General features: G+C 40.5%; 1 protein-coding gene across 8 annotated transcripts in view; it reads right to left on the bottom strand.

Annotated features, from left to right (window-relative positions):
• The window catches only part of Rbms1 (RNA binding motif single stranded interacting protein 1), a 225,855-nt gene that overhangs the window by 152,061 nt on the left and 51,588 nt on the right, over positions 1–22,206 (bottom strand). The gene's annotated exons all lie outside the window — the stretch shown is intronic.

The following is a 22,206-nucleotide window of genomic DNA, read 5'->3' on the forward strand; positions in this document are numbered from 1 at the left end:
GTAAAGTGGCTGTTTTATTCTTACGTTCAAGACCATGAATACCTGAGTCAGAAAGAGCTAAATGTCAGGGAAGTGACCAATCTTAAAGAATATATTTTACAAATGTTGTTATAGCACATGCTACATTTTGTCCCTGTATATGACTTTTTAAAAAATGATTTTCATTTCTAATTATGTGCACATGAAAGCAAATTCCCATGGAATCCAGAAGAGATTATTGGATCCCTTGAAGCTGGAGTTATAAGTGGTTGTAAGCTAGGAATTAAATGTGGGTCTCCGGAGCTGCTCTTCCCTCTAACAATCTGTCAGGGCCCTCCCTGAATGTGACTTTTAAGGAAATGGAATTCCATGACAAAATGCCCTCTCTTGACCTTAACTCTTAGAGTTAAAAAAAAAAAAAAACTTCTTGCTTTCTTTTTGGATAAAAAAGAAGTGTCTTCCTCATGTCTCTGCCACCAACGTCCTATAAATATTTAGATATTAACTCTACATCATGTAATCTAAGACATTACTGATTATAAGTGCCCAAAGTTACTGAGACGCTACCATTAAAAAAAAGTGGATGACAGTAATTATAAGACATCATAAATTATAATGCATACTAATTTCAAAGAGCTTGATATTTGAAGAGTGAGTCTTAGCATCAACAACATATAGTACACAGGTGCAGAGTACACTGCATACAAATAGACATAAGTGTCTTTTTCATTCATAACAAATTCTGAAGGCATATTTTATCAGGTACTCATTTTAAGCCTTCCTAGGAACTAAGAGCGCAGAGGAAATGAATCACATACTCAGTCCTACCAAGGAGTAAGGCAATAGTAGAAGCAGGACATCAAAACAAGAACGCATCTCCTACTCTCCCCAGAAACATGTATCACAAGGAGCAAGTTAAGCCATGTTTCCTTCCTTGGCCATTTCCTCACTGTCATATGAGTGATTTGTGCAGAATTTATATATTACAGACATTTATATGACAAGAAAGGTTAAAGGGAGTTGAACTGAAATCTGTCTAAGTCTTTGTCCAACTCTTCTCCATTTGTTTCTATTAGTGCTTTGAAATGTATCAGTTGCAGATAGAGGTGGAGAGAGACCCACCCCTTTCCTAGTACACAGCAGAATTCCATCTTACACCTCTCACAGATTCCCATCCATCTACAGGACCTGGTGAGGCAGTTCTCAGTCTTCCTAGGGCTTCAGATCATCAGATAAGTAACTGTTGTGTAATCAGGTTAAGTCAGAGAAAAGACATGTTTGAAATGGCTGTCACAGTCCTTAAAACTGGGAGAAAAAGACAATGTGGATGGAAAGCAATCACTTCACAGGCAAAGCAAGCCAGTTATAGACAGAGCAGTGACTTCTTTGTCCTTGGAGTAACATCTACTATGTAAGGACTCACGTACGTGTTCTGGAACTAACTAGTCTTCTGGCAGCTCCTCTCTGGCCTTACACACTTGTCCTTATCACTTCACTGCTGTGACCCACAAGAAAAGCAAAACAAACAGGTTTTAACCAAAGCTTTGGGATTAGCTATAAATTTCACTTACCTGTAAACATTCCCCTGTTACAAGTGAAAATTATTGTTCTAACCCTGAAAGTCATCTTAAGAAATTAGTAACATACCTTACAAAAGATACACCAAGCACTTAACTCAGGACTTGGTACACATGGAAGTATTCAAATGTAAGTTCATAAGTATGTAAATTGGTGATGAACAGTACCTTCTAAAAATATGCAAGTACAGGCTGAGGATGCTATATAGTGGTGGAGACTTGTCTAGTACTTACAGCCCCTGAGCTCAACCCCAGGACTTCGAAAACAGAACAGATTAGGTAAGTACTACCCAAACCCATGTCATTATTTCACCAAAAACAAAGCTGATTATTGAGGCACATGTTAAATGAATAACAAGTTAAAATTTTTAGTCTATTAGACAAAATTTCTCAGTGTTAATGAGTACCACCTCAGAGTCTCTATAATTTACAATCTCTGGAGTGATTTGAAAGTATATGCTATTTTAGAGGCTGTCATAAGAACTTAGACTTTACACCCGCTGTGTGCATGGAAATCATTAAATACATCCCACTACAAAACACCATAAACACTGTAATAACTGATTTTTCTTCTTATCTGGGTCTCTCAGTGTTGCTTGTTTCAGAAAATCATAGTTTAGGTTTCTGGTGACTAGTAGATTATGTCAAGTAGACGTACAAACCCTAGTAATACAAAATTAGATGATTCATTTCACTCCATCACATAACACTCAAAACATTCCTACCCACAAAGAAGAATGGTCAAATTGCTGATGACTATTGAAACTATTCATTGTTTCTTCTCTGGTATATGTTTGGAATCTTCCATCGTTAAAGTATCTTTAGCTGATAGGAGTTCACAAACAGCTGGTGGGAGTATACAAATGTCTTGTGAAGTTGACTCTCAAGGAATTCCAGACTGTTCAGGTGAATTTATTCTCAGTGCTGTTATATACAGGAAGTGACCACACAATGGATGGTTTTCTTTTAACTGCCCATTTTCCCTTTTCTCAACCAAATTGTCTCATAAGAAAAAAGGAAAGAAAAACAGACAAAGCCATTTTAAGAGTTGAGATATGTAATTATATAAAAGCCAACAGTGACTCCATTTGGAAAAGCTATAAATCTAAGGGATGAAATTGAGAGGATTCAGCTAATTTCCATAATTGATGGCAACCCCTCCCTCAGCTTTTTCTAAATTAGAATTCTCTGATTCTTGCTGACTTTCTTTTCCTTCTCCACCAGTTTTACCCATTAGATTCTCCAAGATACAGCTACTAACCTCTTCAGTTTTCTCCTGTGACCATTCCTTATTTATTCTGTGTTCCTGCCAACCAGTCCTTATGCTTTCCAAATGTTATGTTCTAAGCTTTCACAACAGCTTTATATTGCCTCTGACTACATCATTCTACTTCCTAAAACACTCACCTCAAACACAAGGCACTCTACTCTGACTCCCCTGCCCCTTTACCTCTATTTCAGCTACTCCTCATACTTTGGGTTGCCCATGGATCTTCCAGCTACTCCTCATACTTTGGGTTGCCCATGGATCTTTCAGCTACTCCTCATACTTTGGGTTGCCCATGGATCTTCCAGCTACTCCTCACGCTTTGGCTGCCCATGGACTTGCTCTTTCCTGGTTCTGAGCTTTGCCAGGAAACAGCCTCTCTTCTTCCATCTGCCTGACCACACTCACCCACCTCTCTCTGTTTATTTTGTTGAAATCACAGCTCATGGTCTGGCTCCTTTGAGCTTTTCCTGCTCCCATTTCCTGAGACTCCTTGCATTATTTTTTAAGGGCTGTCTTAATGCATAAATTAGGCCATCTTACTACACACACATTGTACATTATGAACTCCCTTGAGAAAACAATGCCAAGATACAGCATGCACTCTGTACTATTTACTCTGTGGAAAGGCATCCAGCAAGAGATCAGTACATGCTCATTGACCTGGCTGCACCATAAATCAGTACCTCCCAGTCTCCTTGCCAGTTCGGCACTCTTGAGAGTCTCTGTAAACTCCCACCAGCCCCTGTGGCTCAATTCTTCATGATTTAGAACCAGGACTGATAAGGATACACACTGTCATCCTAACTTGAAGACAGATATAGAGAATGAATGAATCAGAGAGTAGTTACAGGGACACAAAAGATAGGTGCAGTTAACCTCAGTACCCTTTCTGTTTTTTGACCCATCCATCCATCCATCCATCCATCCATCCATCCATCCATCCATCCATCCATCTTCCAACTATTATTAACAACTATTTTCCACACAACCACATACCTACTTATCTTCCATTATTATTAAAAAAAACTTTGATATAATATATGTACAAAATACAGCTTCTTGAACTAAGAGGCTAAATAACTAAATATTTTCTTTCTCTTGAATGAACATTTACTTATTAAAATCAAAAATAGTACCAAAATGTATTTTTAGAATGATTGATATAACCGAGGATTATGATTTTCCCTCGTGACACAACCCCTTGAAACTCCAATGGTTGATTTTTTTCAGAGTATCTGTTTCTTCCTTCTTCCTCTTCAATACAAAAGAGTAGAGCTCTCTGTGAACCACTTTATCTCTACCATCTACAGACTGCCACTGCCATTTGTAGTATAGAGAAGCAGACAAAGCATAGGCCTTCAATGAAAACCACAACTTTAAAAAAGGAGAGAAGTATAAACCTATTAGCTTAGCAACCTTCACCTAAATCTACAGTTATACAAAAGGAAAAGACCCCTACCTCATCATTTTTGTGAAAAAATAATTATAAAAATCATAATTTTATTCAACTATAAAAATAAACTATTATCTTTTATCATTAGCAAAGTCAACCTTCTTTAGGTAACTTCAGCACACAGCTAAGATGTTTTCATGGGTGATATTATTCTACCTAAAATTCCAGTCTTATCCCTATATCATATCTATAACCCCAGAATTCAGCAGGCTGAGGCGGGAGGATCATCATAAGTTTAAAGCCAGTTTGGGCTATACAGACAAACCTTGTTTCAAAAGAAGAGAAAGAGGAAAAAAACTAGATCACATAAAAAGTATTTACTATGATAAATTTGGCTTTATTCCAGAGATGCAAGACTGGTTCAACTTACTCAAATTGTTAAATGTAATAAGTCATATAAATGGACTTCAAAGACAGAGATCATATGATTATTTCAATAGTCACAGAAAAGGCCTTTGAAAAAACCCAGAATCCCTTCATGATGAAAGCCCTAAGAAGAATAATGTTGGGAAGGATACACATCAGTATCATAAAGGCTCTATTTTGCAAGCCCATAGTCAGCATTATGTTAAATAGAGAAAAATTTGAAGCAATCCTATTAAAATCAGGAATAAGATAAGACTGTTCATTCTTTCCATTCCTATTCAAAATAGTGCTCTACAATTTGAGTTCGAACAATAAGACAAAAGAAGGAAATAAAAATTGATTCAAATAGGAAGAGAAGTAGTCAAACTATCCTTGTTATCAGATGACATGATTCTAATTATGAGACACGCTAAAAGCTCCACCACAAACCCCCAGAACTTATAAATACTTTCAGCAAAGGAACAAAATACAAAATTGACACACACAAGTCAGCAGTCTTTCTATATATATATATATCAATGAAAAGACCCAGAGAGAGAAATCAGAGAAACAATTCCATTCACAATAATCTTAAAAATGTATTATCTGGGAATAAACCTAACTTAGAAGCTGAAAGACCTCTACAATGAAAACTTTAAAACTCTGATGGAAGAAATCCAGGAAGACACTAGCAGATGGAAATACCTCACATGCTAATGGATTAGAAGAATTAAGATTCTGAAATGACCCTCCTACCAAAACCAATATGCAGACTCAATGCACTTCCAACCAAAACCCCCATGCTCCTCTTTAGAGAAACAGAAAAACAATCTTAAAATTCATGAATGTTCAAAAGACACTGGATAGCCAAAGCTATCTATCTTACTAGAGAGATTACCATAGCCTATCTCATATCATTCTACAGAGCTATGGTGATTAAAAAAAAACAAAAACAAAAACAAAAAAAAAAACCACGGTGTTGGCACAAAAACAGGCACATAGATCAATAGAACAGAACAGAACACTCAGAAGGCCCAGATATATGCCCATAAAACCATAGCCACTCCCCTTTCTTTTTGAGAAAGAGCCAAAAATATGCAATATAGAAAAGACAGAATCTTCAGCAAATTGTTGGGGACAGTGGATGTCTACATGTAGAAAAATGAAACTAGATTCTTATCTACAACTCTACACACACACACACACACACACACACACACACACACACACAACTACAAATGAATTCATTACCTCAACATAAAACCTGAAACTCTGAGAAGGCAGGATATGCTACAAGATAAGACACAAGTAAGGACTTTCTAAATATGACACCAACCACCCAGGAAGGCCAACGATTGACAAATGGGACCTCTGAAATGTAAAAGCACTGAAGGAGATGGCTGATCGAATCAACAGGCAGCCCAACAATGGAAGAAAATCTTTGTCCTACATCCAACAGAGGACTTAAACACAAAAAGCAAGAAAACAAACAACCCAATCAAAAGTGGGGGCTGTAGCAATGTCTAGGTGGTTAAGAGCACTGGCTGCTCTTCCAGAGGATCAGGGTTCAATTCCCAGCACCTGTAGGACAGCTCACCTATAATTCCAGTTCTGGGGGATCTGGTGCCTTCTTCTGGCCTCTGCAGGCACAAGGCACACATGTGGTGCACAAACATACACACAGATATAATATCCATATACGGAAAAGTAAATAAAATAAATGGGCTACAGATCTGAACAGGGAGTTCTCAATAGAAGAATTACAAATGGATAAACAAACATGTTCAAAAAGCATTTGCCATCATGAGCCCTCAGGGTCATGCAAATTTAAAGTACATTTAGATTCCATCTCACCCCAGTCAGAATCACTGTCACATGACAAGCAAATGGTGGTGAAGAAGTAGTGAAAGAAGAATCCTTATTCACTGTTGGTGGGAGTATACAAACTGGTACAACCACTATGGAAATCAGTGGGGAGGCTCCCCCAAAAGCCAGAGCTACAGCTACCATATAACCCAGCTATGCCACTCCTAGGTCTAAAGCCAAAGGACTCTGTCTTCTACTACAGAGATCCGTGCTCACTCCTGTTCGCTGCTGCTCTTCTCACAATAGCTAGGAAATGTAATCAGCCTAGATGACCATCAGATGAGGAATGGATAATGAAAATGTGGTATGTGTACACACAACAATTTTGTTACTTGTGAGGAAAAATCAAAATATGAAATTTGCAGGTGAATGGATAGAACTGGCCAGAAAAAAAAAAAAAAAAAAAAAAAAAAAAAAAAAAAAAAAAAAAAAAAAACAACTAAGAGAGGTAACCCAGACTTGGAAAGACAAATGCTTCATGTTCTCTTTCATATATAGGCCCTGGCTCCAAAACTACAGATTTGTGTGTTTATTCTGCAGTACCTGCAGAAGCCAGGAATCCAGAAGGGCAAGAAGGCTGCCTTAAGGGAGGAGGGACAGTATCACATAGCCTACGTAAAAAGTAAAGGAGGAGGAGATGCTGGGGTGAAAGTGTTTAAACACAGGGGTAGGAAATGAGGAAGGTGAGGAAAGGAAAGAAGATTAACAAAAAAGAGAGGTGTGTGAAAAAAAAAAAACATATGGAAAACTACTACGTTGTAAGTCAAAGGGAAAAAAGTTATAAGATACCCTGCATGGCTCGACATGACTTTCCTGTGCCAGATGTGGGAGGCCTCCAAAAACAATACAGACTATTACCACTCCTCTTGGTTGTTCAACAGAAGTGGCTGATATGACCCTGTTGAAAACACCACACACCTTGGTTTCAGGATATAGACTAATCAAGCTGGAACTGATCTGGAAGCTTCCTTCTTACTGGTTAGCTTTTGTCGTGCCTGAAGGTGTTATGCAGAGTACCAAAGAAATAGCATCAGTGATCGTACTCAACTTTGAGCCTCATGCACTATGAATGCCAACCTGCCAGGTAAGATGGGCTCACTACACACCAGTGGCACAACTGTTAGGGGGTAATAGTCTTCTCTGTTTTATCTGAAGCCTGTTCCCCATACTGTAAACCTGGCCTAAACCTCATGGCCGAGAAGGTCTAAGGCCTTAGGAAAAACTCACTATTATTGTTTACCTAAACCGACAAAATGTCAAACTGTCTTCTAAATATTTGTGTTTCAACTAATAGGCAAATGCTGCTCTCAGCCTTAACCAGAGAAGCTTCTGTTTGCAATGAGCACAAGTGAATGCAGACTGAGAATCAGAAATGGTTGAGTGCTCAGCCCTAATCATGGCATTTATACAACCTCCTCTGAGGTCCAGGGAATGTTTCAGAAGAGGAAGCAGGGAAAAAAAATGTGAAAGCAGTTGGATAAGGAGGAGGATTGTGAAAGGCCATCATCTGAGCGTGACACAGCCATTGCAATCTCACAGCACCTGCCCATGACTACTGTGCTGGGCCTGCCAATAGTCAACCATGGATCAAGGAGGGAATCACAGAGCCTTCCGGTCCCTGCTAAACTATTAGTTACTGATAGTTCTGGGGGAGGAGCTGCTTGTATTCAGTCATGTACCCACTGTGAGCCTAGCAGGCGCCAATGGATAGTTCTAAACTCCTGGCTACACAGACAACTCTGGTCAAACTTAGTGGGTCCCAAAACAAAAGAAAAATATGTGAATGTGGAAAGAGACTTGTAGGGAGGAGAGGGAGAAAGATTAAACACAGGGGAGTGAGAGTAATCAGAATGCACCATATACATACACAAAATTGTCAAAGAATGAACTTAATCAAAATTATTCTTTAAAAACCAACTACCTAAATTATTTGGGGAAAAAAAAACCCTAGACACTTCTACTCTTACAGTATAATTTCAAGAGAACCTACAATATCCACTTCCTCTCAGTGACTGGCAGCACCATGTCATCAAGTTCTGAACTTCCCATTCTTTTGTGTTCTAGCTGGGCCTAGAGGCCCAGGCCTGTAATCCTAGCTATTCTAGAGGCTGAGACAGAAAAATTGTGAGTTCATGACCTGCTGAGGTGCAGAGTGAGCTCTTGACAAGACTGGGCAACACAAAAAGCAAAACATAGTTTGCATCGATTAGTAGTAGCGCGCTGGCCTTCCATGGGGCCCTAGGTTCCGTTCCCAGTGCTGAAAACACAAACTGAAACAAATAAATAAGACAAGAAGGATAGTATTAGACATTACCATTTTAGTGCTTAATATGTTGGGAAACATTGCTAATAAAGTATTTTGGAGTGTTTATTTCATTCATTCTTAAATTCCCTAATCCTTTATTCTCTCATTTTTCTGGCCCATGAGGTCACATCCTCACGAATAGCATTATCAATCTACCATTTCATTACACTTAATCAATCTAAAGTAACAACATGCCACTTAAGAGTGCTGTTTCTAGCACGTAGCATCCATAGCTCCCCCGTTCCTCTTTTGAAGGAGCATTTCAGACAAGAGCTTTCCACTTCTCCTCTTGAACTGCCAACAACCTCCCATGGAAATCCTAGCGATACTCACTAAAATTTCACCAAACATTCACCTGGCTGTAGTCACACCCTCAGTGCTATGAAATATCCAATTGATTCATCTGCAAGTGTTCTTGGCCCCATCCCTTGTGAATTAATTGAAACCCTCAATTCGCCCTTCATTGCCAAATGATGAGACGTCACCTGAAACTATTTATAGGAAATGCCTTCAGTTCTTTTTCAAATACATCTCTATAGTTTTCCATATCTTCTTGGCAGTGTTCTCTATGCCAATAGTTTCAGAAATGCCTCTAGTTCTTCATAAGATACAGATTTTTGCCTTATATCCCTTACTTCAGAGAAGTTCCCTATAACTGCTCCTTATCCCCACCCTCATCCAAAGCCCTCCACATCAAGTACGATTTTGTTTGTTTTCAATAGTGAGTCATTTTTTTTTTTTTCAGGATTGAAGAGGTAGCCAGGGTGGGAAAGTGCCTGCTTCACAGACACGAAGACCTGAGTTTCATCCTCAGAAGCCCTGTAAAAATGCCAGGCCCGGTGACACACACTTGTAATATCAGTGCTTGGAAGGAAGAGACTGGAGCGTCCCTGAGGCCTGCCGGCCAGTCCATCTAGCCTAATTGGTAGCTTCCAGGCCAATTGGAAACCCTTTCACAAAGAAGGTAGAAGGCATGACTTAGGATGTCACTGAAGTTGTCCCCTGACCTCCATAAGCATATGCACATACCCATGCTCACATGAGTATTGTACCCATGCACACAATAAAGCATTACATTAATGTCTTCCATTTAGAACTAAGGAAAGAAGATGGAATGGTTTCCCCTGGACTATTTACTTACTCAAGTTTTCTCTCCCTAAGACAAGGAAAGGAGGCATTTCCTGTGACTTAAGATGTTTCCTGCCTTTTCTCCTTCACAGCCAGAGTTATTGAGTGATCACTCTGCAATAGAAGCTTGCACGGAGGCAGCTGACATTCCAGGTGCAGACCACTCTAACCGACTCTCTCCTCACCACTCCACAACTTCGCTCTGTCCATCCAGCGCTACCGAGCTCTGTATCCATGTCACCCACCTGCCTCATAGAATGTCAAGTTGTCCTCCATTGGCCCCTTGTCTTCTCTGTTCCAGATCTTTTCCATATATGATCTCACCCACAGCAATCACAATAATCTCCACTGGACCAAAGAAGCCTGTGTGTAGGGTTCCAAGCTCACCTTTTTGACTGGGAGCCAAACTCATCATGGCCATACTCTCCTGAGTTTTTGTGTTCCCCAACACCAGCATATTCTCATTCTTCTCCCCACGCCACTCCACCCCGACCCCCCCACCCCATGCTCTTCACTATAGTCACCCGTATCATATACTACTGCAACTCTGGAACCAAAAGTGATTTTTTTTTTAAATTGCCTTAAGAGTCTAAGAAAAAAGTATAATTTTGTAAAATTAAGAACAAAATTTTCCTCAACTAATATGGCACTCTTACTACCCATTTTTGTTTTGTTTTCACACAGAAAGTCTTCAGAGGAGGCTCTGAGAAAAATTGGTTCTCTAATGAGTGAAAACACTCCTGAGTGCATTTGGGAATGCTGACTGCTTCCAAAGTGCAGGGGAATGAAAGCCCCATTAATGGGCAACAGTTGCATCTACGTGAACTAAGAGCTGAGTAACTGAATTTTAAATTGAATTTCAACCCGACTTTTGGTTGAAAACTTTTAAATGAAAAGAAAAATCACACACTTGAGTGTAATTATATCTACTGTCTACTCACTCATAAGTGACTATACATGTAGCAGAAACTAAAAAAATGATTCTGCATCATGAATTTCAGAACCTCTCCTCATATTTTTAAAAGTAAAGGGATGCAAAGGAATGAATAATTAAGGACTAAAATGTAAAAGGTGGGCAGTAAGGGGAAAGGAAGGAACTTTAAAGGCAAATGTGAAGAGGATGTTTGCTAGTCTGGAAGACAGTTCAGTGGTAGAGCACTTGCGTAGCATGTGGAAAGACCTAAGTTCAGTTCCCAGCACCAATATATAAATAAAGGGTACTTACCTTAAAGTAATTAGGAATTGCTATTCTCTTTAGAAATGATTAATATCTGGTGGCTTAACAAAAGTACTCTTCAGATCGTATTAGAACGGAGAATGACAGTCGTACCTGGCATGTGGCATTAACTCATCATCAACATGCCTGGAGGTACAGCTGCTGGAATGGGGCAGCACAGAGTAGGAGGATTTTAAAGCAATACTATTTTGAATGGCAGAGCCTAGATTCTCAGGCTTGCATGGCAATCACTTTACCCAGTGAACCTTCTTCTCAACCTCTACAGTGAATTCTTTTTTTCGGGGGAGCAGGGGGAGTGCACACCAAGACAGAGTTTCTCTGCGTAGCCTTTCTGTCCTGGTACTCACAGAGATCCGCCTGCCTCTGCCTCCCAAGTGGTGGGATTAAAGGTGTGCGCCACTACAGCCTGGCTCAGTGAATTCTTTTTAACCTCAAGAGATGAGTAGGTCTCTTAAATTTTTCAAAACACCTTTTCCTGGGCAGTTGCTTTTTAGTTATTTTGTATCTTATGAGCGCGTTCTGAAGACTGAGTAAAAGGGACCCTAAAAGAGTGTTCATCCTTTAACCAAGTTGTTCCCCAATTCATCCAGCTAGTGTTGATGAGTCGGAGCACAAAGGAGGAGTAAGCTGATGTTGGGAAAGAGAAGCGATGACACAGAGTGACTCACAGGATTTCAGCAGACTCCGGAAGAAAGAGGAGCCCGTGGATACCAGGAAGCAATGGAGCCAGCCCCTGCAACCTGCCAAACCAAGAGCCACTGCAGGACAAGAACGGAAGGAGTTCCGGAGGACATTGTTCAGATCTTCCTTTTCAAACCATGCCTGAACCAAAGGCAGTTACCCAGTTGGTATCCACAGGGCCCCTGCTCACGACAGTCAGCCCTGAGATGCGGGAAGGCAGCATGCTTAGGCTCCACTGAGCTCTGGTTTCCTAACTCAGGTTCTGATTCCCCTATATATCCTTGGTATGGTCTCACTCCACTACTTAAGATAGACAGCAGCGAGTCTCCATTACAATAAGAATGTCTCACTACACAAACACTAACAAGGTTTTCTGAGAAGGAGAAACAGAGTCTTACAGATTAATTAATTTTAATTAATTTATTTTTGCTGTGCGGGATCGAATTCGGGCTTTGTACTCCATGGGCGATGGGTACACGCCCTACTAATGAGTGCACCCTCAGCCTCATAGGTTAGTGCTTGCCAATCCTAAGTCATTTAAAAAGGGGAAGAATTTAATGTCGGTCAACCTCACCTGCTTACCTAAGAAGTTATTTTTTTTCTTTCTAAACATTTATTACTGAAGACGCTGTAGTACTTTTACCTACATCGGTGGCAGGCACCACATTAATTTTATTCCAGTTAAAGGTTTCAGGGGGAAAAAAAGCCTCAGATTCTTGAACAGGAATAACTGGAAACAGCACCCCCTCTACCTACATCAAAGAAGAAAAAAACCCATACAAATTAACCATCCTTCCTCAACTTTAAGATGCACCTTTAATGTTTACATATTTCAATGCCTTTAAAATATATTATAATTTGGTAGCTACAAGTTAAGGTCAATGGTGGCAATTTTTTGCAAGCTATATATGAATCAGAGGCTCTTTGGGTTGGAAACATACATGTTTTATGTCAAAGGAGACATTTTTCTTGCTATTAGAAGCCAGCAGATTTGTGATGAGATGGTTTTAAGAACTGTGTTATATTTTGGGAACGAGTGCTTCCTGTCCAGATTTGTGCAGTCACCTCATTCTGGGCAACTTCTAAACAACCTAGGGTCACAGTGGCTTCTCTTTAATTAGTATCTCACTGCTGGAGGGAGGGTTGCTCCTCAAGAGGAAAAGAATGCAGAAAGAAATTATAAATAAAGGTCTTCAAGGCAATTTAGTAGAAGGGTCAAGGAATGAAAAAATGTCTGGCTTCTCTGTCACCAAAGTTCAGCCGGAAATAGTTTTGCTTCCGACAAATTGAGAAGGCTGGAATTTTTATGCATGTTTGTTAATTCTGGCTTACTGTGTTAAGACTTTCCTTCAGCCTGATAATCTCTGGCTGAAACTACACACTGGCTGTTTAGATGACAAAAAGATCCACAGAGAAGACACACAGTTCGTTACATTTTTCTCACTGAAGACCTCATACATTAAAGTTTGGCAGTATCCAAATTACAACTATGCAACATCCCCTTTTGAAAATAAAGTTACAATATGCAAGAAAATAGAAGTCAACAACGCCTATCCAACAGATTTTTGAAAATCTATATTAAATATCTAAGATGGCTAGGCAGTGGTAGTGCAGGCCTTTGATCCCAGCACTCGGGAGGCAGAGACAGGCAGATCTCTGTGAGTTTGAGGCCAGCCTGGGCTACAGAGTGAGATACAGGACAGCCAGGGTTACACATAGAAACTCTGTCTCAAACACCCCCTCCCAAAAAAGTCTAAGGTGACACTTTATATAAATACATGTGAAAAATCATCTAATCTTATAAAGCCAAGAAAAAAATATATAACTGAACGATACTCACCCCATAATAAAAAAAAATTAATGAGAGACTAAAACTGAAGAAAATAAAATTGCTTGAAAATAAGGAATGACAAGATTTTTAAATTCTGAGAAGTTTGACTACACACACACACACACACTCACACACATATATCTGAATGATTATGTACACACAGATAGTGACAGAGTCAATATGAATATAATTCCAAAAGAGAATTGCATCTTTAAAATGCAGTTTTGAAACAGAGAGGGAAACTTAAAAATAAGACAATTGTGTGTACGGGTATTGTTCTAGAACACTACATCTTCAGTTGGAAACCATGACACTGCTTTATGGTTCCTATCAGGTACTCTTTACAAGAAATCGCCCCAGCAGGGCACCTGTGTCCAGTTCCTAAGTGTGTAGAACACTCACCATACAGGACTGTGTTCCAGGCAAGTTCAAACTGCTAAGCTGAATTTCATTCTGGTCTGGAAGTAACTTTTACTCAATTGAATGCAGCTGTGAGCACAGACTACCGTTCCAAGAAACATTTCTATGAGAGCACCATTTTAAGAAATGCAAATTCGCTTTCATTATTTCAAGTCTGAACAACTAGAGTAGGAATGAACTCTCTGGTCCCTCCTAGTCAAATGACACTTTTATACATACTCAAGAGAAAACAATCAGAGTGCGTCTGAGTTGGAGAGCATGCCTTGTACGCTTTTGTCACCGATATATTTTAATAACCATCTCACCAGGTTGTTGATAACAAATATAATGCCTTTGTTTTTTGAGTTTTGTTTTGTTTTCAAAAAAAAAAAAATCAAAGTTATACTTAAACTCGGCTCTTTCTTAAATGTCACTCTCTAGTACAACTCAGTTTCCTCTCTCTGTATTCACAGAAACGTAGTCTGGCAAATAACAGGGGCGGTCTCAACAGAGGAAATGCTGCCAGCTCACAACACCGGATGTAATTAAGACCACAAGAGACATACACTTGGTTATAAATGCTGAACTTAGAGGTATTGGAAAGAAAAAAGTCTAACTTTTGATTGGGCAGACTAATTGTTTTAGTCCATCATATACTCCCAAATAAAGTTGCTGGAAATTATCTGGGTAACCCCAGGTTCTACTTTCTGGAGATTTAAAAATGAATAGCAAAGCCCCGATAGATTCTTACCACCCCTGAGCATTTCCCTGCCTTTGAGGCCAAGGGAACAGAGGGGTGTGGTTGACCTGCCATGGGGGGTGGGGGTGGGTGGGTGGGGGGTGGATGCAGGGTCAGTTGGATCAGCTTCCACAAATAGTTGGGAGTACTATCTTACAAGAAAGTCTTTTCCAGTAGGAGCAGAGACTAGATCTGGCCACAGATGGGCTGGTAAAACAGTAAGCTAGTGAGTATCATTAACTAACTTGAGCAGTGGGCTGGGCGAAGTTAATCTGCACCCCACGGGGAGCGGTTTTCCTGTTCCCACCCTTGGCACCAGGGCTGTCTTTTGTGCGGACTGATGGTGATGGTTGTGAGTATTGCCTCTCCACCGGTTCCAAAAACCCAAGTTCAAGCTTTGTTTTTAAAGATGAAAGCACAAGGCTTTGGCACCTGGATCTGTTTAAGTTTGGCTACTGCTGCTCTGGAGGCCTCATAGTCAATCAGGACCGATCACTCTCTAGCTGAAAACTATGCTTTTAAACACAATCATCTATAAAAACAAGCAAAATTAAACAAACCAAAAACAAACAAACAAACAAAAAAAAAAAACCCAAAACAAAACCAAAACCAAAAACCCTATTCTTCAGAGAAAATTTAAAATTCAACTTACTTATTTAAAATCAGACACCAGAATATTTTAATTTTCATCAAAACATTTTTATTTAAGAGCATGAACTAAAAAGAGTAGCTAGCAGTTTTTACTCTTTAGAAGTTAACAGGAAGTCTCCTTTTGTTTTGAAATATGTGATTAATATTGCTTAGGAAGGTGAGCATTTGTCATATGAGATTAAAAACTTTCTGCTACGCACACTGTGGTAAGAACCACGCATTTTTGAAACGATTTTGTTTTGTGTTAGTCAGCCATCTTACTAATTCAAAAAGTCTTTGAAAAAAAATTACAAGAAAAATCTTTGCCACTAGAGGGGGTTCAAAATTGCCTTTGCAGCAAATACACTCCAACAGTGCAGTTAACATCTGGAGCAACGTCAAGGATGACTATAGCACGCTTCTTTTTCATTACTCAGTGGGGTTAATTTAAAAATAAGGTTTTGGTGAGGGTAAACCAGAAACCTCACTGTAAGTATATGACACTTCTATGGGCAATTTAACAGAAACATTCTAATCTCTGAAAGTGTGATAAACTGAGTTTGGTTCTAATTGCTTCTTCATTGGGAATGGGATCTTTCAGTTTCTCAAGCTTTGTTTTGGAGACAGTCTCATATTGCCCAGACTGGCCTCAACCTTGCTATGTAGGTCGGGAGGACTTTGAACTTTTGAGCCTTCTGCCTCAACCTTCCAAGTGAGTGCCAGGCTAACAGATGTGTGCCACTACACTAAGTGTCTGACACTCGTTGGTGCCAGGGCTCAAGCTCAGTGCTTCATGTGCACTAGGTAGTCACTCTCAACTGAACTTCATCCATGCCCTCAGACTTCAACAATGCTGCAGACGCATGACTGTGGAGTCCTCTCTGCTGTAATGCAGTTTAAGGGAGTCTACACCAGTCTCCTATATAGTTAGAGCCCACATGGAGCAGTGTCTGGCAAAATGACATAGAGAACCAAGGTACTCCAGGCACAGCCAGACAACTCAAGGATGTGTGAAGCCACTGTGGACCTTCCACCCCCAGCTGAGTTCCCAATTGCATCCACCTGCATCAGTGACCTAGCCAAAGTCACATGGAAGGAATAATGCAAAATATTAGCTCATTGTTTTGTTTGTGGTAGCATGATAATCACTAAAAGATAATAAAAATAATGTTAGTTAACATGTTTGTATGATGTCTGATTTTTTTTAATTTTTAAATTACACTGTTTATTTATTTATTTGTGTTGGAGTTAGGAACATGGTGTGCTTAAGATGGTCAGAAAACAACTTCCAGGAGTCAGTTTTCTCCTTCTACCTTGTGGATCCCAGGGATGGATCTCAGGTTATTTAGCTTGGTAGCAAGCACCTTTACCTCTGAGCCATCTCACTGGCCCATATCCAATATTTTAAAAAGCCTTCTCACACCCATTATTTCCCACAGTCATGCCATACAGGAGGAAACCAGGTCATGGTTAAATTCCTCGTCTAGCCAGGCAGAAGTGGCGCACGCCTTTAATCCCAGCACTTGGGAGGCAGAGGCAGACAGATCTCGGTGAATTTGAGGCCAGCCTGGTAAAAAAAACAAAACAAAACAGCCCAACAATAATAACAACAACAATTGAAAACAGCTCTTTTTATCTGAATACCTTGTTCCTCATTGTGCGTTTTGTAACTAGTATAATGATTGTCAAATGATCACTTGTTGACTAGGAACTATTCCCTTTAGTTTTGTTTCCAATTAAAACTGACCCTCTAAATGACTGCATTAGTTTCTGTTTATCCTGTGGATTACAAAGGGAAATCGCCTTTCTGGACCTGTGCCTTTGACCCTGGGGACACCTCTAGTTTTGTCTTGATGCTTACTAAATGGTAATCTAAAAGTTCCATGTACTAAGCACTGGCATTTCAAGCAGTATTATGGACTAGATGTCTGAATTTGAAATGACCCTTTAAAGTCCATCTCTTGTTTACATTCACTGTACTCACAAGTTTTCCAACTCTCCTTTCTTGTTGAGTTCAGTTCAACAAAACCAGTGACTGGCACCAAGCAGAGGTCCCCCAACCTTTCGGTCCTTTCCCTTTCTTCTCCTAGGTTACCTAGGAGATTAAGGGTGATTGACATGGACATACAGCTCCAGCAAGAAAAAGACCCTGAGATTTCCCTAAGGCCAGCTGAGTTCTCTTGGGGAGGAATTGTGTATGGTCGGGAGTGGATGGTCTCTTGGAACGCAAAAGCAGTTTTCTTCATCTAGACAATAACCCAATAGTGAACTGAAGGGAGGAAATGCTAGAAGAGAATTTCATAATAAGTTAGGTGGTTTATCTCCAAGACACAACAGATCCAAGGTGCAAACCTTGAAGCCAGCTGATAGGTCATCGTCTACATCAGTTTCTTTTCTGAGGAAACACCTCGGGGTAGAGAGGTTTTGAGGCATGCTGCTTCCTCTTCTTTTACAACAGTCTCAGTGAAAATCAGAACAAGAAATGCACAAGTAAGTTCCAGAAGAAGCAAAACAGGAATGCCTGGGTTGGAGGAAATCCTGGTGTGGGTGGAGGTGCGGGTGAGGGAGAGCTGCTGGTGACCCTCACAGGGGATTGTTGGGGTAAATGTAGATGAAGTGTTTTCCACTTTTTTCAAAGGCTAACATGATCTTAGGCAGAAGACTCAAGTCCCTGACATAACCTACAAGTCTCTCAAAGATTTGATTCTTCTCTTCCTCTGCAGTACCATCTTGCACCTCTCTGCTCGTCTACAGAGACACAGGTATTCTGGTCTTTCAACCCTTTACAGTGGCCGGGCAGCAGAGGCAGCACATCCTTCATATTTGCAGTTCTCTCATGGGATTCTCTTCCTCTGCCCTTTTGCCAGGTTGATCCTTCAAGACTCAGCCTCAGTCTGTTCTGCCCGAAGCTTCCCACTCACCTCTTCAAAGTAGCAGCGAACTGTGTGTGTTGTGTTGTGTTGTGTGTGATGTGCCATCTGTGGCATGCTGTTAATGTGTGAATGTGTGTGCACAGGCATGTGTGGGCATATATGTATGGCAGCCAGAGGTGGACATCGGATGTCTTCCCTCTGTTGCTGGCCACCTTTCATTATCGCTGGACCCAAAGCTCACTGATTTGTTTAGGTTGACTGGCCAATGGCTCCAGGGAGATCCTTCATCTTCATCCCTCCTCCCAGTGCACAATCATACCTGGCTGTTTACATGGATGCTGGGAATCTAAACTTAGATCCTTATGCTTGCCATCTTACCATAACATACATATGGCATATATCCTCTGCTGGATATCATTTAAGTTATTATTTACTGTCTATCCGCTCCCGAGGAGAAGCAATTATATCAATTGTGTTTTCATTGCATACCTTCTACTAGCATCTTGTATAAAACAGATAAGTGTAGTTAAAGCTATGCTTTGAGTATGAATCTGCTTTATTTCAGGATTTTAAACTATGAATCTTTATGAATTTTACATGTTAATACGATTATTTTTTAAGACACAGAGACATAAACAGTAGAAAAAGACAAACACAAAGCAAGACTTGTCAGTGATACGGCAAAGGTCTAAATAACACCAGGGGGAAAACAGTGTATACTGGCTTGAATGACATGTCCCTCATAGTCTCAGGCAATGGAATACTTGATCACCAGTTGGTGGCACTGTTTGTGGGGAGGGGGTTTAGGAGGAGTGGCCTTGTTGGAGGAAGTATGTCATTAAAGTCGGGCTTTGGGAGTTTAAAGACTCCTGCCGTGTTTTTAGTTAGCTCTCTCTGCCTCATGCTCCTGCCTCCACGCCTCCTCTCCGCCATCCTGGACTCTAACCATCTGGAACTCTAAGCCCAAACAAACTCTTCCTTCTGTAAGTTGCATTGGTCATGGTGCTTTGTGACGGCAACAGAGAAGTAACTGATATGTAGGGAGGAAGAGAATGAAAGCGATGATGAGAAAGCTTTGGTGGAAGAGAATCTGAAAGTGCCTGCTGCGACAGGCAAGCCCGACATCCTCGTGAGTGTTGGCGCCCCACCAGCCATTTTCCTGGCATCCACTCTTGCTTTTCACCTGGCGTCCCAAACGTCTTCCCGACTTCAAGAAACAGTGCAGCAGTGGTTTAAGGCAGCATTAGGGCTCTCCTTGAGGAAGTGGCACTGCAGCGATACACTTAGGCAGGTGTAGATTCTCAACCTGCTGCAGCAATCAATAACTGCTACGTGTCTTTGGAGAAATCCAGATTAGAAGCTACAAGCCACCCCTGCCTAAGAAACCACCTTCCCTAAGTTCATACACAACATCTAAACTGTTTGGGGAGAGGGTGTGTAGGTAGCCTGAGGAATAAGGGGCTGGAACTTTGGGAGAAGGGATGCTGGCCACCACACTGAAGCTTTGCATATACTGGTGTGCCCTAACTCAGGTACTGGGAAACACTGGTGTCAAACGTTTCACTTAAGGACTTGGCATCTGTCAGTGAACACAAAGTAGCCTGCCCAATTACCTAGAGCCAAGCAGAATTAAGCCAGGGAGCTTGTCCCGGTAGCTAAGTCTTCACACGGTTTTCTTTCTCCAAGATCCAGGTCGGTAAGCCATCTCCAACTGCCAGATTTCATCTGCATGCATTTCACTCTTGATGAGATAGGAAAACAACACCTTCATGTAGAATGTAAGATTTCAGCCACAAAAGTTCACTTTTAGTTCCACAATAAAAATCACTAAACTTTGGCCCAAGTGACAAGCATTAAGTGACATGAAGGTAAAATTTGGTTTCCTGGCTTTGCATAAATTATGTCTACATTAAAGTGGAAAACAGACTTCCGTTAAAGAAGGCATGTCTGGTGAACCACGATGCTTACACAAAATTTTCTGACTCTGATCCCAAGAAATGTGGCTTGGCCTTGGGGACTGTTCTTTTTCACGCCAGAGCTTCGTGGTACTATCTTAATGCCTTTCAGCAACCCTTCAACACAGAGTAAATTTTTGTTCCCAAGCATTTAAAAAATACCCGTCTCACAGCAGAAAGCACTGTGATTTAAACCTGGTTTAGGACATCTAGGAGCGTGTCTATACCACACAGCTTCTTATGCACAGCACTGTGCAATCTCCATTTGCTTTGGGTTGTGTGATAAGGACTCAGCGCCAAATCATTTTAATCTCACATTTTTATGACCTCTCTATTTAAAGTCAATATTTTCACTGGCAGATACCAAGATCTGCACAGATCTTGGATTAGCAATTTTGTTTAAACTGAGAAAAGGGCACATAGTACTTCAACTAACTTTGATAAGAGCAAGGTTGCCCAATCAGCTATGGGAAAGAAGTCTGTCGTAAAGTTTTTTAAAGAGAATGAAACACTCAATGCAAGATGTGGAGTCACCAGTTCACAAGAAGGTTTAACTATCACATGATTCTAGTCTGTTGAAGGGCCAAAGCAAGCAAGAAAGCAAACAAACCAGCAAGCAGGGCTGGAAACGTGGCTCAGCACATAAGAGCACTTGTTGCTCTTGCAGAGGACCTGGGTTTGGTTCCCAGCACTCACATGGTGGTTCACAACCATCCTAACTCCAGTTCCAGGGGAATCAGTGTTCAGGGGATTCTGGCCTTCAAGGGCACTAGGTATGCATGTGGTGCACATATATAGTGCAGGCGAACACTCATACACATAAAATAAGATGATGAATCTAAAGGAACAAGCAAACGCCTTTACAACCATCACTAAGAGACACCCCATATAAATTCAATTTTAGGTATTCAAAAGTCCTAGTCTAGTGGGGGGATCTGTCCATTCAATTACCAACACTTCTCCTAACACAATTAAAAAACTGTAAATGTTTGCACTCCCTTCACCCTGTTACTTAACCCAAGACAGATGATAAGGAAAAGGAGACTTTGAGGAAAATAAACTGTACCACATGGGTTGGAAAATGTTCTGTGATATTGCGGTCCATTAGAAATTTTCTGTGATACTGGACACATGTGTGTATAAGCCCTGGTTACATACTTAACATGACTGGAGACCTGTGCTTTTTATTTCAATTATTTTAAATTTCAACAGTCATAAATAGCTCATCCAATCCTTGAAAAAAAAAAGTAGATGCAAACCATTGTATAGGATTAAATATAGTAACTATTTTATGAGCATCAGAAGTCTTGAATTATTTGTATTTTAAAATTATCTTCTAAAAGCCTTATCAAATCTGTCATGAAAAGGAATTCTGATTGCGGAATGAAAGAACTGTCAATAGGGGAAAGAAATGGAGAGGATACCATGGTTCTAAGGAAGAGCCCAGTCCTGAGTCCCATGGCCACTCTGCCCTGTCACTACTTTTTCCAGAAAGCAGACATTGAATGGGGCTGAACTTCAGCCAAGGTGGTTCAGTCTGGCCCAGGCTTTCTACAGAATCAGAAGAACCAAGCAGAGCTGAAAAAAAAATAGTTAAGTGTTGCCAACCACCTCTTGAAGTGACTGGTCATATTTTAAACCATTGCTAAGGCTTAGTTAATACCTTGGTATGTTGGCCAGGCTGGCTGGCCTTGAACTCACAGAGATCTGGATGCCTCTACTTTCCTTAGTGATGCCATTAAAGGCATGCACCACCACATCCGGCTATTATTGGAAATACTGTAATGAGGTTGAGCCCCTTGGAAGGAAGATCATCTATCTGTCTGCCTATCTGTCTTTCAGTCTGTCTGTCATCTCTCCATCCATCTATCCATTTATCTTTTATTATTTATCATCTATCTACATCATTTATTTCTCAGTTTTTGCATATCAATACTA

The sequence above is a fragment of the Peromyscus maniculatus genome, chromosome 4 (genome assembly GCF_049852395.1).
Source record: "Peromyscus maniculatus bairdii isolate BWxNUB_F1_BW_parent chromosome 4, HU_Pman_BW_mat_3.1, whole genome shotgun sequence".
Lineage (NCBI taxonomy): Eukaryota > Metazoa > Chordata > Mammalia > Rodentia > Cricetidae > Peromyscus > Peromyscus maniculatus.